Source organism: Falco naumanni, chromosome 2, assembly GCF_017639655.2.
Source record: "Falco naumanni isolate bFalNau1 chromosome 2, bFalNau1.pat, whole genome shotgun sequence".
Classification (NCBI taxonomy): domain Eukaryota; kingdom Metazoa; phylum Chordata; class Aves; order Falconiformes; family Falconidae; genus Falco; species Falco naumanni.
The window spans coordinates 97,697,170-97,711,849 of record NC_054055.1 but is presented as its reverse complement, the minus strand read 5'-3'; the positions used below and the strand labels follow the sequence as shown (position 1 = coordinate 97,711,849).

The 14,680-nt window shown below is 39.0% G+C and overlaps 1 protein-coding gene across 5 annotated transcripts in view; it reads left to right on the top strand.

The window, feature by feature from the left end:
* The window catches only part of TBL1X (transducin beta like 1 X-linked), a 199,894-nt gene that overhangs the window by 10,271 nt on the left and 174,943 nt on the right, over positions 1-14,680 (top strand). The gene's annotated exons all lie outside the window — the stretch shown is intronic.

The following is a 14,680-nucleotide window of genomic DNA, read 5'->3' as shown; positions in this document are numbered from 1 at the left end:
TGTTCTGAATGTTCAGCAAATCCTGTTGTAGCTATGGCCAGATATTGCAAAAATGTATTTGGTGTGTGCAGGAGACTTCTAGGAGCAGGCCTTATATGATGGCAGCACACATTTTTGACTGATTAAGTAAAAATTTCTGAGCCTTTTTGAAAGCGACAGATGACGTGCATGATTCTAGCTTTCGTCCTGACAGTGTGCATGTAATGAAACAGAGATTGTAGTGTCCCCCTCCTTTTCTATAGCCCACATAAGTAGTCTTTTTTTTTTTTTTGTATGGCATAATTCCCACAGTCTGTTTTGAATACCATTCTTATCTGAATCTTCACAATGTTCTTTGAAGTTTCTGTAGCTGACAAACATGAAGTCGAGATTTAGAGCCCAGTTTCTTTAAAGTGTGCAGGAGCTGTGTTGGCTATGTTGAAATTTACTTAGGCTTAATATTCTGCAGTATAAAGTGTTAAGACTTAGCAATTTGAGGTTGCAAATGCATACAGTGAAAAGTGACCAGCTCAGATGGATGGTTGGAACCTATGACTTTTTTTCAGTCAAGTGCCCTTAGTTTTTCAGGCCAGCCCACATCAAAAGGTCTAAGAAACTCTAGCAGCAGCCACCCATAATGCAACTGGCAAGCAGTGGTAGGACGCTCTCCTCGTTGCCTGTCTAGATCATGTACTGTCTCAAAGCTATTCTGCCATCTGTGACCTATCATGTAAGAAGCCCAACACGTCAGGTCTGGCACCTGATGCTTGTTTTTTTGTGTAGGGGTTACAAATGCTGTACCCTCCATCCAGACCACGTGCCAGCCTTCCCATGCAGCAATAGGTATATCCTGTGCGTTTTACATTGGCCAGAGGCTGATGGTATACTTTCTCCAGTTTGTTCCGCAATGAATCTCAGTAGTCTGGCTCTCGTCACTTTATACAGATGGCAGCACCAAGCCTACCTCAGCCGACTGGTCGATGCCAGCTAAGCAAAGCCTTCTGGAGGTATGCATCCTGCAGCTGCCTTGGGTGACACCAGGGAGGTTCAGTTGCAAGGCAGAAACCCAACATAACATAGCACAGTGCTTCATTGTTCATGAGTACAAATTCTAAATTGCATTCTAAAATGCATTGTTCTAAATGCAAAATGCTTAGAATGGGTATGTCTGTGTGCTGGTGATGTGTATGTGCTTTATTTTCATTTACTGTTTTTCTCAGGCGTGGTTGCTCTGTGTTTGTCAACAGTGGATAAGGAAAATTATGCAAAAGGACTATTAAGTTACATATTTTTTAAGGTTAGAAAAATATATAAAATAAAATATATAATAATACATATTATATTTATATATAGATAATAAAAATATAAAAATATATAATAAAAATATACATTAAAAATATATCTGACTCAGACTTTTTTCATTTGGTGACTCAAACATTCTACAAATAGTTGTTTTACATGAATGTGTAATTATTTATGCTGTTAGCATTGTCTTGTTATTTTTGTCTTTGGAAATACCTATGGTTATTTCTCTGGTGTCTCAAGTGGAGTGAATGTCTTGCCAGCCTGTTTAACTTGCTAATGTATGTGAGAAAGTATGCCCTGTGGCCTAAAACATCATTTATGTATTTGCCAATTGCCTCTGTCTTTTAATTTCTGTTTGTATGCATTGCATTTGGTTAGGTTGAATTTATTATTGATTTCAACTGTTTGCAAATACTCTACTGACAGACCATTTGCTTGTGTCTCCTTTGAGCCAGCATTTTACCCTTGTTAGTCTATGGATGTGTTCTTCTGAATATTAGCCAAATGCATTCATAAAAATGGTAAAATAAAAAGAAAGGGAAAGTATGAGAGTTTTGTGACCTATGATTTGTAAACAATATGATGAAACTGCCTTTCAGTGTTTGTACTATACTGTATTTTTTTTTGGTTCCAGGTTTTCCCTTTTTATTCTCTCAGGTTTTCTGAGCTTCCCATCATACACAGCCATTTGCTCAGATGTTTTAATTGCAGGTTATGGGGTTTTTTTGTACCATTCTTGTTTTGTTTGGTTTTGAAGACTAAAGCTACTAGGTAAGCAACAGCTGTAATATTTACTAGTTCTCTAATTCTCTGGTGTCAAACTGTGACTTGCAAGCTGGTAGGGGACATGAGGACTTTTTGGTTTGTGTGTGTTTTTTTTTTTTTTTTAGAGATTGGGGGCAGGGGCGCAGGGAGGAAGTCTGTTGTCATTCTGTTGAAACTCAGTGTACAAGGTATCTTTATAGGTCCACAAATTTAAAGAGATTAAAACCCACTGATGATGTTATATTGTAAACTTCTTAAGGACGTGATGTTATCTATTTTTATGACTTACTGCTTTGTGGGTGTATATATAATTTGCAAGTAATAAACTTGGTTTTCACAGAAGGTAATTTATACCAACATTAAATTTTTGGCATCAGTTTTGTTATAATGTGTAGATTTTTATGAAAATAGCCCTTTTCTTTTGTAGTGCTGTGATCACTATTTTCTGATAGAACACAGATCTGGCTCATCTTTAGTTGCACGAAGAATAATCTAGAGAGGAACATTTGGATTCCCTTAGTTTGTGCTTATCAGGTCTGTCACACAGTGAGCCTACTTAACTGATTTTTCTTCTTTTTTTTGGGTCTTCTGCAGTACTGTTTTTGTTTTAAACTCCAGCCATTTATATGGTAGTGTCACATTTCAGTAAATCCAAATTTTTGCATCTTAATATGTCAGAAAATTTGTTATTTGATGTTACTACATTTCTTTTCTCTCCTCTGCTTGAGAGCAGCACTCCTTGCTAATGTTAGGAGGGGTTAGAGGAGGTGTGTATGGTGGAGTGGGGGTAGGAAGTAAAACAGGCTCTGGCTGTTTACACATTCCAGGCAACCATAGATCTGCTCTCTTTGAGGCCTGAAATATTTTCCTTTTCACTATCAGTCTTGCAAATCTGGGGTATTTGGGCACATTGCCAATGAAAATAAATAGTAATGTGTTAATCTCTTAGATAGAAATATAATAAACTGTATTTTACCTTTGTGTGTGTGCATAAGAATAAAGAATGTGACATTTTTAGAAATACTGAAATGCTGAAAATTGACTGTTGCTATACTTTCTTCAAGAATTGCCTATAAAAGGACAAAGTAAATTTGACTCCTTCCTTCTTGCTAGTTTATTCCAAAGTGCAAGCCACATAATAAAAATACTTTTGCTAACTAGATTTTCTGTTTTCAGCATGATAACCTTTGGCTCAAGGAGCTGATGACTGAGTCCCTCTTTCTGATTTCCATGTGCATGTATGTACATGCTTTTTTCATTAATTTTAAGCTGGGTTTATTCTGCTTTGTAGTCTTTCATTTGATTGTTCTGGACATTTCAGAGTTCTGGTGAAATCAGATACACAAAGCTGTCCACCTGTATGTCTCATTTTGTTTTTTGGGTTTTTTTTGAATATTGGAAATAATTCTCTGCAGCCTGCACTAAAATAGAAACTGAGCAGGCTGGCAGATGAATAATGTTTTCTTCCAGGTCGTGCATAATGCAATGAACAGACCCTCTGTTTATTATTATTTATTATCAATGTTTGTATAGATGTGATTTCCTTCTCTGAAGCTTGCTTTCTTGGGTTTCTTAAAGCTGTATGCTATGTGTGCCATTACTAGTTTTTCCCAAGTGGTACAGTAATGCCACTTTGTCACTCCAGCAACTTGCTTTGTCACTGGGACTTGGCATGGCTCAACTTCTTATTGTTTCTGCTTTTTAAACAAAATTTGTTGCCCTCCAGAAATAGTACCATATAATTATGACACAAAAAACAAGACAGTCCCATTGAGATAACAGCTGTTACCTTCAGTCTTAAGACCATCTTGGCACATGCTGTGCAAAAGGTAATTCAGACCGTACAGGTTTTTTTTCAAAAGGCAGTTAATTGTTTAAAACTTTCTTGCATAGTTGTGACTGTCATATAGTCAGCATTTAGAGGCATTAAACTGCTTTCGGAAAAGCTGTAGGCTACTTCAGCTAGACCAGCAGCAGCTTGGGTAAACACGTGGTAATATGTCTCCCTTGACTACATATTTAGGAACAAAGTACTGCTCTCATCATGAGTGACCTGGTTCTAAAGCCAGAGGTTGTCTGGGGTTGTTGTCAGGTGAGATCAGACTGTTGAGTTTAACCTAAATGGAAGTAAACACTGAGGTTACCTGCACCTCATTATTTCTGTGCTTTTATGACTGACACTCAGGACTGTTTATGCACTGGCTGTGGCTCATGCCGATTATGTTGCTAATAAGTTGTGTCTCTAGCATGCATGCTATCTGGGTGCTTTAAGGCCAAAATTTTGAATACGGATATCTAAATAAGTGGTTTGGTTTTCAGAAGCTTTGGGTAGGTACAGCTCCAATTGAAATCAGAGGAATTGGTGGCTACTTAGCGCCTGGATAAGTAGTTAGTCTTAATACAGGGGTGCATCATAACATTCTGACAAGGGAAGATCACCTCCCTCTTTTCCCGCTAAATTAAGTAGTATTTAACATAGCATTTTAAAGAAGATCTTACTGAGTGACTACTGCCAGTCTGTGTATAGGTGGGGTGATTTTTTTCGTCATTGTATGTTTCTTGAATAGGCAAAATTTGTTCCTGATCCTTAGGAGCAGCTCCTCACATATACAATTTGGGTGAGTCTGTCAAGGTGGTGTATGGTTTGTATTGAAGTTAGGGGGTCTTTACTGTAAATTAGTAGCAAGTTTTTTTCCCATATGTGTTTAGTTTTATTTAATATAGCGTTTGGTGTAGTGGGTAGATGTACTGTTGTTGTAGTAGTGGTTTGATTTAGTATTTATTACAAATATTTCCTACCTTGAAAAACATGAAAACATGTTTTGTGGTTGAAATAGGAACTGGGAACCTTGCTCTTTCTTAAACAAAAATCCTAAAGAAACAAGAGTATGAGGTATAGCAACCTAATGCAAAAAAACCGCAATGCTTCTCAAAATTAAACAGATTTACATCTTAATTGTGTGTACGACTATCTAGAAATGAGTAATATCGAATAATGAACTTTACTATATAAGAATTATATACAAATTGCACAGAATTGGAGGTTGGTGGTTCTTTTTGGTTTTGTTTTGTTTGGTTTGCTTTTTCTCCTTCTCAGTAGCTTAGAAATATTGGCAAGCTGATTGAGGAGAATTTAGTGGAAGATACTTATTAAAAGAAATTTGATACAAAGAACAAATGTGATGAACTGTTCCTGCCCACAGGGGAGTTTAGGACCTGTAAAATACTAGCTTAGACTTCCTTCTCGTTTCTTCCCCCTTTTGTTCAGGAGGAGAATGTGGGCATGTATGAAGCATGCTTGAGGCTATTTAAATATTGACAAATAATTTTAAGCCACAGAAACTATGAAATGAAATTTTAGATGTACATTTAAAGATCATCTTTTTTGCTAGTAGCAACAGTCTTTGACAGCCAACTGCAATATAACAAGTTTGCATTGTTGACCTAGCAAAACAGTCTGGGGTTAATTGTTCAACACTGTAGATAGTACTTAATTACTTTCTATAGAAGAATTGTTAATTAGTACTTATAACTTTTTGTTTCACAAGATTTCTGAGAAATCTTGGTGATGAATCTGGCTGATGCAGTAAAAAAATGGAAGTGAGTAGTAGGGTGCTGTCAGAGGAGCATGCAGCCTGTGATGGAAAGAGGCCATTTTAGTACGTACTTCATTTATTTCTTCAGCCCCAGATGATCAATGAGTAGTATGTGTATTTACATAGTTGAACCAGCATGTAGTTTTGTATCTTCATGGGTCTCCATTCAAATTAGGGAGAAACCCCACCTTCCCAGAATATGTGAAAATGTAAAGACGGTTTGTAGCGTGTCAGCAAGCTACTGTTTCAATTACCTTTCATAGTTAAGTAATAATAAGCTAAAGAAAAGGAGTATAATTTGATCCTTGCAGGAGGAACACCTCACCAAGCTGACAGATTTTTGTTGGTGTTTTGCAATTGCTGTTTCAAAAAGGTTTCTCTCACAATTGGTTTCACAGCTTTTGAACCTGATAGTTTCAAAGCCTATTCTAGGCTACTCTGCTTCCTGTGAAGAGTGATGTTTAGTGAGGTGTTCGCGTATGCCACATCATGCTGGTGAGAAGTAAATTGTGTTTTGATCCTGCGGATCTTGCTTCACTTATAAGATTTTATGTTCCTTGGTGTGTGTGTGGGGGTGTGTGTGTGTAGGTGGGGAAGGGAGACAAGAGCAAACAACAGTGCTGATACGGTGTGGTGGTTTTGGAGAGAGGGGCACACATGCCTGCTTTCCCCCAGATTTGATATTCTCTGCTGTTCTTAACAGTGGTAGGACTGGTTGAAGCTGGTAGCGAAACAGTATTTTAAAGAGACTGTGATCTCTTAGAAGGTAAGCATTTACATGGCACCAGTTTTCAATTTAATTGAGAAGTGGCCTTTCTTAAAGAGGTGGTTGGTTCTGCAGTTGATAATAAATTGCTACAAATTGTCACCTTGATGAATCTTTTAAAAAAACAAACAAATGAAAGTGAACCAAAACAAAAAACCCCAAACCCTCAACATCCCTCACCAAACCAAATTTAAGCAGATGACAGACTTGTTAACTCAGCACTGAGGGTTGTCTTAGGACGTCGGTGCTTACATTTTGATTGATTCTCAGTTGTCAACTTGATGGGTGTGGGAGGTAAAGAGAACTTTTCATGAAAAACATTCTCATAAGAACAGTTGTTCATGGTTGTTATGGTACAGTTACAGGTATGTTTACAGGGAAGAGAAAGAACATACTAGTATTTTCAAATTTTCTAAATTGAAGAATTGCCTCGCTTTTTCTAAGCAGCGCATCTTTAAATGATATCCAGTTGTTTGTCTGCTGGAAAGTTATTCTTAGTTTTCCAGTAAATACAGTTTTCTTATTTTACAAAGCCATAATTTTGTCATTATAATTACAAGCATTTTAATTAAAATGCTGCTGATAGAGTATTTATATAAAGGAGTTGATTACGCCTGGTGATACAAGATCAAAATTAGCCCAAAATTTTAATGTTCTCCATCATGCTTTCTTACATAGACATGTACACCTTCATTCCAGTTGTTTCTGTAATAGTTTGCAGGCTGTTTCAGGTGCTGTACAGTACAGGCAGTCATACAACTTGACACTGATCTAAAAAGTAGCTGTTCTGAGATCCAAGAACTGATCTTTTTGCCAGTTACAAATATGTCTGTTTCCTCCTTGAACTTACTTCAGTGTAGAAGTAAAGCCATTTCCCCTCTTAACATCTAGCCTTCCAGTTCTTAAACATCAAACCCAAAGCTTCATTTTGATGAATATGTTTAAGTTGAATCATAAAAAGTTTGCCTAAGGGGAAAAAAATGAGACTTCACTTCCAAATGTATTTATATACTTGTCATGGTTTTAACAACAATACTTGAAGAAAAATTTTGTGAAATGTGTGTCTTTATTGTAGGCCAGACATTTCCTTCATGCAGGATATGGCCATGGGTATTCAATATTTATGCCTGTGCTTGATTGCCTACTCAGTGGTTTCATGGAAGTGAACAGCAGTACTCATGTGCAGAAAGTTTAGTGTGTGCGTATGTTTATGTTTAGGGCTTGGCATTAATTGCTAGTTTATAATATCTTTCCTGTCTGGAGTAGAAATGTTTCAAAATCCATCTTCTGCTTTGTGGATTTTAAATACGGTACCAGCTTTCAGTGGGCGGTGAACACCTAGCTGCTGCGCCTCTTGGTTCATCATTGTGGTTGTCCTGGTTTCAGCTGGGATAGAGTTAATTTTCTTCTTAGTAGCTAGTGCAGTGCAGTGTTTTGGGATTTGGTGTGAGAACAACGTTGATAGCACAGGGATGGTTTTGATTGTTGGTAGCTAATGTTTATACGAAGTCAAGAACTTTTTGGTTTCTTGGGCCCTGCCAGCGAGAGGGCTGGAGGGGCACGGGGAATTTCGAGGGCACAGCCAGGGCAGGTGACCTGAACTAGCCGGAGGGATATTCCATACTGTATGATGTCATGCTGAGTATATAGGCTGGGGGAAGAAAGAAGGGGGGGGACATTGGACATGACAGTGTTTGTCTGCCTGAGTAACTGTTACGCATGGAGCCCGGCTTTCCTGGGGACAGCTGAACACCTGCCCACCAAGGGACAGTAGTGAATGAATTCCTTGTTTTGCTTTGCTTGCGCGTGCAACTTTTGCTTTACTTATTAAACTGTTCTTATCTCAACCCTAGAGTTTTACATTCCTTTCCGATTCTCCTCCCCATCCCTCTGGGTGAGGGGGGTAGTGAGCAAGTGTCTGCGTGGGGCTTGGCTGCTGGCTGGGGTTAAACCATGGCAGTGGTTCACGTTTTACCCTTGTTCATGTACCTCCAGTTCCCTCTTGGTGAGGACTGGGTGAAGGGATGTAATCTCCCTATCTCCATCTGAATTTTATGTTCACTAGCAATGCAGACTCATTCTGCAACTAAAAGCAAAAAATGCATATTCCAAACACTGTCTAGTCACAGCTAGTTCCTCTTGTTGCAGTCCTTAGAGATGTTAATGCTCCCCTTCTGAGATGAAGGAGGCCTGTCACCAAAGGCATGAAATAATTTACAGTGGTATTCAAAAGGACAGAAGGAAAAGACAGGAGTAGAGATTGCAGATTAAACTTCAGTCAGATGAAGGAAACAGTTGTAAATGTGCAGTCTAGTTCATAATGAAGGAAAAAGGGAAGTTATGTAGCTCCCAAACAGTGCACAGGTAGAGTCCGAGTCATTTATAAATATTTGGGGTACTTTTTCTCTCTTGTTCTGAACACAGGATTTTTCAAAGGTTTTCTAAGGTAGGCACTAGATTTCCTTTACCAAGCCATTTTGAGAAACAAATGTAGATGTTTTTCATATTGTTAAGATACATTGTTTACCATATTTCCCAAAATTACTCTGAGGTCAGTCTGTTGGGCTCTGTCATTCATGTGTCCCCTGTGCTGCCATCCAGCAGGCCTGCCCTGACAGAAGCCATGGCAGCAAGCTGCTGGGCATCTCAGGCCACTTCTCAGTGTCACGGCTGGCTCCTAACTGCTCATGCATGTTGGTGCACACAGATCTCTGACTCGGATAAAACATCTTCTGGGATTTGATGGAGCCTCTGTGCCTCTCCCCAAAAAGTGTGAGGAAGACAGCTTCACTGTGGGTGTCTACTGTGGTAAAGTGCATCTTTCAGGACGTGTTTTGGGATGCATGGGAGGAGGTTAACAGCAACGATATGAACCAGCAAGGCCAAATTTGTGTGGCACAGCCTGTCACTACTACTGTCAAATGCCTTCCTGCTTGGTGGGGTGAGGAGGGCTGGGGTGTGCACTGCGGGGCAGGAGGACAGAGTTGGGTGTCACCCTTCCAGAGGGGGCAGGGTGTGTGCAGCCTTCTGTGTGTGGTTCGGAGGGGGGCTGGAGTGAGTGGGGTGTGTGCAGCCCTCTCTGGGTGCTAGGGACTGCAAGAGGTGCCCTCCTCCTTGCCTGCTCAGTGGCAAAGGCTGTCCATCAGCTGCAACTATTGTTTGATGCAATTAGTTTTTATTGACTAAGACGACCTTAATAGGTTTCATTTATGTACCTTAGTTTTATTGCAGTTTAGCCCTCTAAATACCCAAGAGGCTCCTAAAATAACAAAGTACTATTAATTAGAAGCTAAAAGGAATGTAAGCATTAAAGCAATACTTTCTTTTCTTTGCTTATCTTCTAATACATGTGTATATGTAAAACTACACCTTCAGTCTTAGAGTCGTAGAACAGCTAAAATGTTTTGGCAAGTGATAGCTGAAGTTACTATAAAAAAGAAATCTACGTAATTCTTTTTTTTTTTTTTTTTTTTCCCCTTCCCTTTTTGTTTATTTTGCATATTTGGAACTCTTGTCAGAGTCAGTTTCATTGCAGTCTGCCAAGGTCACTGTTTTTCTCTTCTGTTGGATGTTTTACCCAATGGTAAGGATATTTTTTAAATAGTAAGAATAACATGAAATGATTTTGAAATCCATAAAAGCAAATGTAAGAATTATGACTGATTTACCCTCTGAAACTATTCTACACCACTTGTTTGAAATGGAGCAGATTTCATGCTGATGGTGACTCTCAAAATGGGGGAAAAGGGAGAAAAAAATTGCAACAGCTAAATGAAAGACCTTATAAGTAAAAGCATAATGTATAATAGAATATTTTTGTGCCGTTTGTGAGATCAGCAACAAAAGAATAAAGACAGTACATTGGACTAGAAGCTGAATTCTTCTGGTGTGAGATGAACATTTATTTGGTTTATTGTACTTTAAAAAATATATTGTTATGTATTTGTTTTTCTGCTAATGAGGGCATGCCAGATTATTGTTTACCAGTTACCATTCTAGTCCAAATCAGAACTGAAGGTGGCAGAAAATAAAGCAATTTTCAGGACAGCTAGGTATCATTGTCCAGACCTTCATTTACTGTGTGTTTTTGTAACTTCAAAATTACAATAGATGGAGGAACAGGCGTATTAGGGGCACCAGCACAATATGCTGTTCAGTTCAAATAACTCATATTTTTCTGTATTTATCCTATTTAAGCATTTATTAAAATCTCAGTATTACACACTTTAAAGTTAAAAGTGCAATTGTCCATTAAAAACATGTTTAGAATAGAGTACTAGTACGGACTTCTCTGAAACTTGCCTTTTGCCCCTTGGTTTAGATTTACTATCTCTGCACAACCAGTACCCAGTTAACCAGTGGTAGAAACTGAATAGCTGAAGATGAAGTCTAGAGGACAATAACTATTTCTTACACCTCAGTGAGGAAGTATATGTAAAGCACCGTGTTTTTCCCTTGTGAAGTAGCCTGATCGGCTATGGTGGTGTGAAATGTTACGTTATTCAGGTGTTTGACTCAGCTAACAAGTATAGCCATTTCACTGTATCTTAACTTGGACAGCCTGAATATAAGAATATGAAAAGGTTGAGAGGAAAAAAGAAAATGAAAGCATCAGTTTGTGTACCCTGGGCACACTGATGGGTGTATCTGGAGTGACTTCTGCCTGATTTCAGCACCTACCAGCAGAAGCCAGAGCTTGTACATTGAAAACTAAATGGTAGGTCAGACCAGAAACTTTCCTTGGGCAGTACTAGTGAGCTTGGGGATCTTGGGTTGGCATGCATCACCTGTCTAAGCATTACTGAAATTTTCCTCAGAAACCAAATTCGTGTGGTTTGCATTCAAAGACTCATAAAATATCTCAAGTTGGAAGGGACCAATAAGGATCACTGAGTCGCACTCTCTGCTCTTTGCAGGACTACCTAAAACTAAACTATAGGACTAAGAGCGTCATCCAGATGCTCTTTGAACTCTGGCAGGCTTGGTGCTGTGACTAGTTCCCTGGGGAGCCTGTTCCAGTGACCAACCACCCTCTCAGTGAAAAACCTTTTCCTAGTGTCCAGTCTGGTGGTGTCTCCGTCTGTCCACCCTTGCCATAGTAGAATGCTCATCTGTGTTAAACATCAGTCATGTTCAGCAGAGTGTCAGTGTGTTCCAGGGTAGGGGATTTCTACAGGGGTTCTGAGAATTAGTGATGTTGACCAAAGTCATGCCACTCTTTTTGCAAGATGTGAAGAGCATGGCTCTTGGTTCATTCTGTGGGGCAGCAACTGACTTAGCAGTCGAGTATGTGCGTACTGACTGGCCAGGCAGTATATGGCATAATCATCTGGGTTATAGTAGACGTTTCTGAGGCTGTTGAGCAGGCATGGGATACGAAAATGTAAAAAAGCAGATTCCTTTAGTACCACTGCTTATAGAACAACATATTTATTTGTTATGTGGGCTGCAGTCTGATATGTACTTAATTCAAAGGCTGTTGAAAACGCCTGTTGGCAGAAGGAGTATGAACTTACTCTTTTTTAAATATGCTTTTTGACTGTAACTGTGAAAGGCAGACAAAGTTATAAATCTATCAGCAAGCTGACTATTTTAAGCCCATCTAGTCATGTTTCTAGAGATAAAGATTTTTACAAATGAGATATTTTTAGATGGATGAAATGAGCATATACACATGCTGGAGGTACAAAGCAACTTTGTAAGTTGGAAGTTTAAAGCCTTCTATTTACAATATGATGTTTTGAAATGTAGTGGTGTACAGTATTTGTCATGTAGTGTATGTCATTATAGAAATATAACAGTTTTAGATGTCTGCAGAATTGCTGTGCTGAAGTGAAAAATCATCAGATAAATTTGTTTACCAACCAACCAGAAAATTTATAATGATAATTAATACTTCTTATGTTGTTAATTTCTGTAACACTTTCATGAGGACTTCCTGTTACTAAGCTGTGTACAAAAGCATGTATAAATTGTTTTGAGGTATTGGTGTGTGATGTGCAATACATAAAGACTTCTTGGGCTTTAGACCACATTTTCACCCCAAGCCTTCAAAATGGAAAGAAAATCTACATTCCTTTTATGTTTGTTTTCTGTTACGGCTCAGCTGACTTGTATGTAACAAAATGCCTACCTCTATCAGTATATACATTTTTTTGAAATTAATTGTGATGTGGTTCTCATCCAGATTGGTCCTAAGAGACCAAACCACATCCTGGGGTGCATCAAACACAGCCTAACCAGCTGGCCAAAAGAGGTGATTATCGCCCTGGTTCCAGCATTGAGGCAGCCTCACCTTGAACATGTTGCAGTTCTGGGCCCCAGAATTTAGGAAGGATGTGAATGTCCTTGAATGCATCCAGAGGAGGACAACCCAGCTGGTGGAAGGGCTGGGAGGAATGTCCTGTGAGGAGCTGCTGAGTACTCTGGGTTTGTCTGGTTTGGAGAAAAGGAGGCTGAAGAGCGGACCTCATTGCTCCCTACAGCTTCCTGAGGAGGGGAAGTGGAGAGGGAGGTGTTCAGCTCTTCTCCCTGGGATCCAGTGACAGGACATGTGGGAATGGCCAAAGCTGCATCAGGGGAGGTTTAGACTGGACATCAGAAAGCATTTCTATACCGAGAGGGCAGCCAAACACTGGAACAGGCTTCCTAGAGAGGTGGTCGATGCCCAAATCCTGTCAGCGTTTAAGAGGCATTTCAACAATGCTCTTAATAACATGCTTTAACTTGGGGTCATCCCTGAATTTGTCAGGCAGTTGGACTAGATGATAGTTGTAGGTCCCTTCCAACTGAAATAGTCTAGTCTGTTCTGTTCTATAGCTGCAGAATGCCTGTTAATTTTGTTACTAGACCTGTAGAGCTCAGTATCTCATAGATCAGGCTGAACATGTATCCTGTAACCATGGGAAACATAGAAGAAAAAAAAAAATACCCAGGTGTTCCTTAGAGGGGGACTTGGTAGATGGCCTGCTTTGAGTGTGGGGATGTAACAGTTCAGGCATTTTGGAACATCCACTCTTGGCAGTCAAGTCAAAGAGTTTGTTACCGTTTGTTCTCAGCATTGTTTTCCAGGTATAAGAAGCTTTATGCTCCAGTAAAAAAAGTGTGATAGCCTAATACCACCTGAGTTGATGAGGCTGTTCTGCTAGAGATGCTGCCATGTTTGGTTTTGTGTTTTGGGTTTTGTTTTGTTTGTTTTTTTCTTCCAAATTCAGTTGTCATCTTTTGGAAGGTTGGTCCATTTACCTGTCTGCTTGTTGTAAGCCAGCAAATATCAAGTGGTTTGAACTGTATTGGATTATAAAACACTTCTCTAATAATGAGGTGGTCATTTGTAGCAGTGATTACAGAAAGTGTAATAGACGTAAATACATGACTTTATGCAGAATGAGGAAAAATACTGTGAAATGACAATATAGTGGATAGTTGAGCAGCTAGTTTTGTTCCATTTGAAGTATTATAAATAGTGGATTCTGAAGGCACGCAGATCTTCCTGCAAAAAATTTACCAAACTTTTATTCTGGAGATGAGATTATATTGGTATCTGGAAGAGAGCTCAAGAGAAAAATTGATTGTCCAGGATTAAGCTCACCATCTGTGATTGTGATCTTTTCTGGATTGACACATCCAGGGTATGACCAGTGTTTGCTTTTGTTTTCTTATCATGCTTAGATTTAAGTACCTGTATTTAGAATAGAAGCCCTTGAAACTGAAAAATCATTTATGTTACATTGCATCCTTTTTGAAATGCTACACGCACAGCAGGTTATTTCCCTCTTGCTAGGTATAGCAGTGAAGAAATTATGCTTTAAGTGACCACACTTTAAGCAAAGTGTGGTTGGATGGGACATGAGCCGTGGATGGAATGGTTGAAACTTGAAAGACTCCCTTAAACTTCTTTTGCTCTCTATCCATTTTCCTGAGAAATTATTAACAGGTGCTGAAGGCGCAAGTGTTGCATGGCCCTGAACTCTCAAGGCACAAAGAAAAGATCAAACTTTTTTTTTGTTCCTTAAGGAAACCACTGGAGTTAGAGTTTGTTTTGATTGAGGACTAATCTGACAATGCTTAATAGATTTTAAGTGAGAGTGAAATACAACTGTTAACAATCACATCAGTTGTTGTTTTTCAGTCTGTTTTTCATGTCCTACCACACGGAGGACACTAGCAGAGTGAGGAGGGATCAAGAAACTGTTTTAATCAAAGGTTAAGGACTGTTGAAAGAGGTATGGCTGGGGGTGCTGCGCTCAGAAAGAGATACACTCTTCTA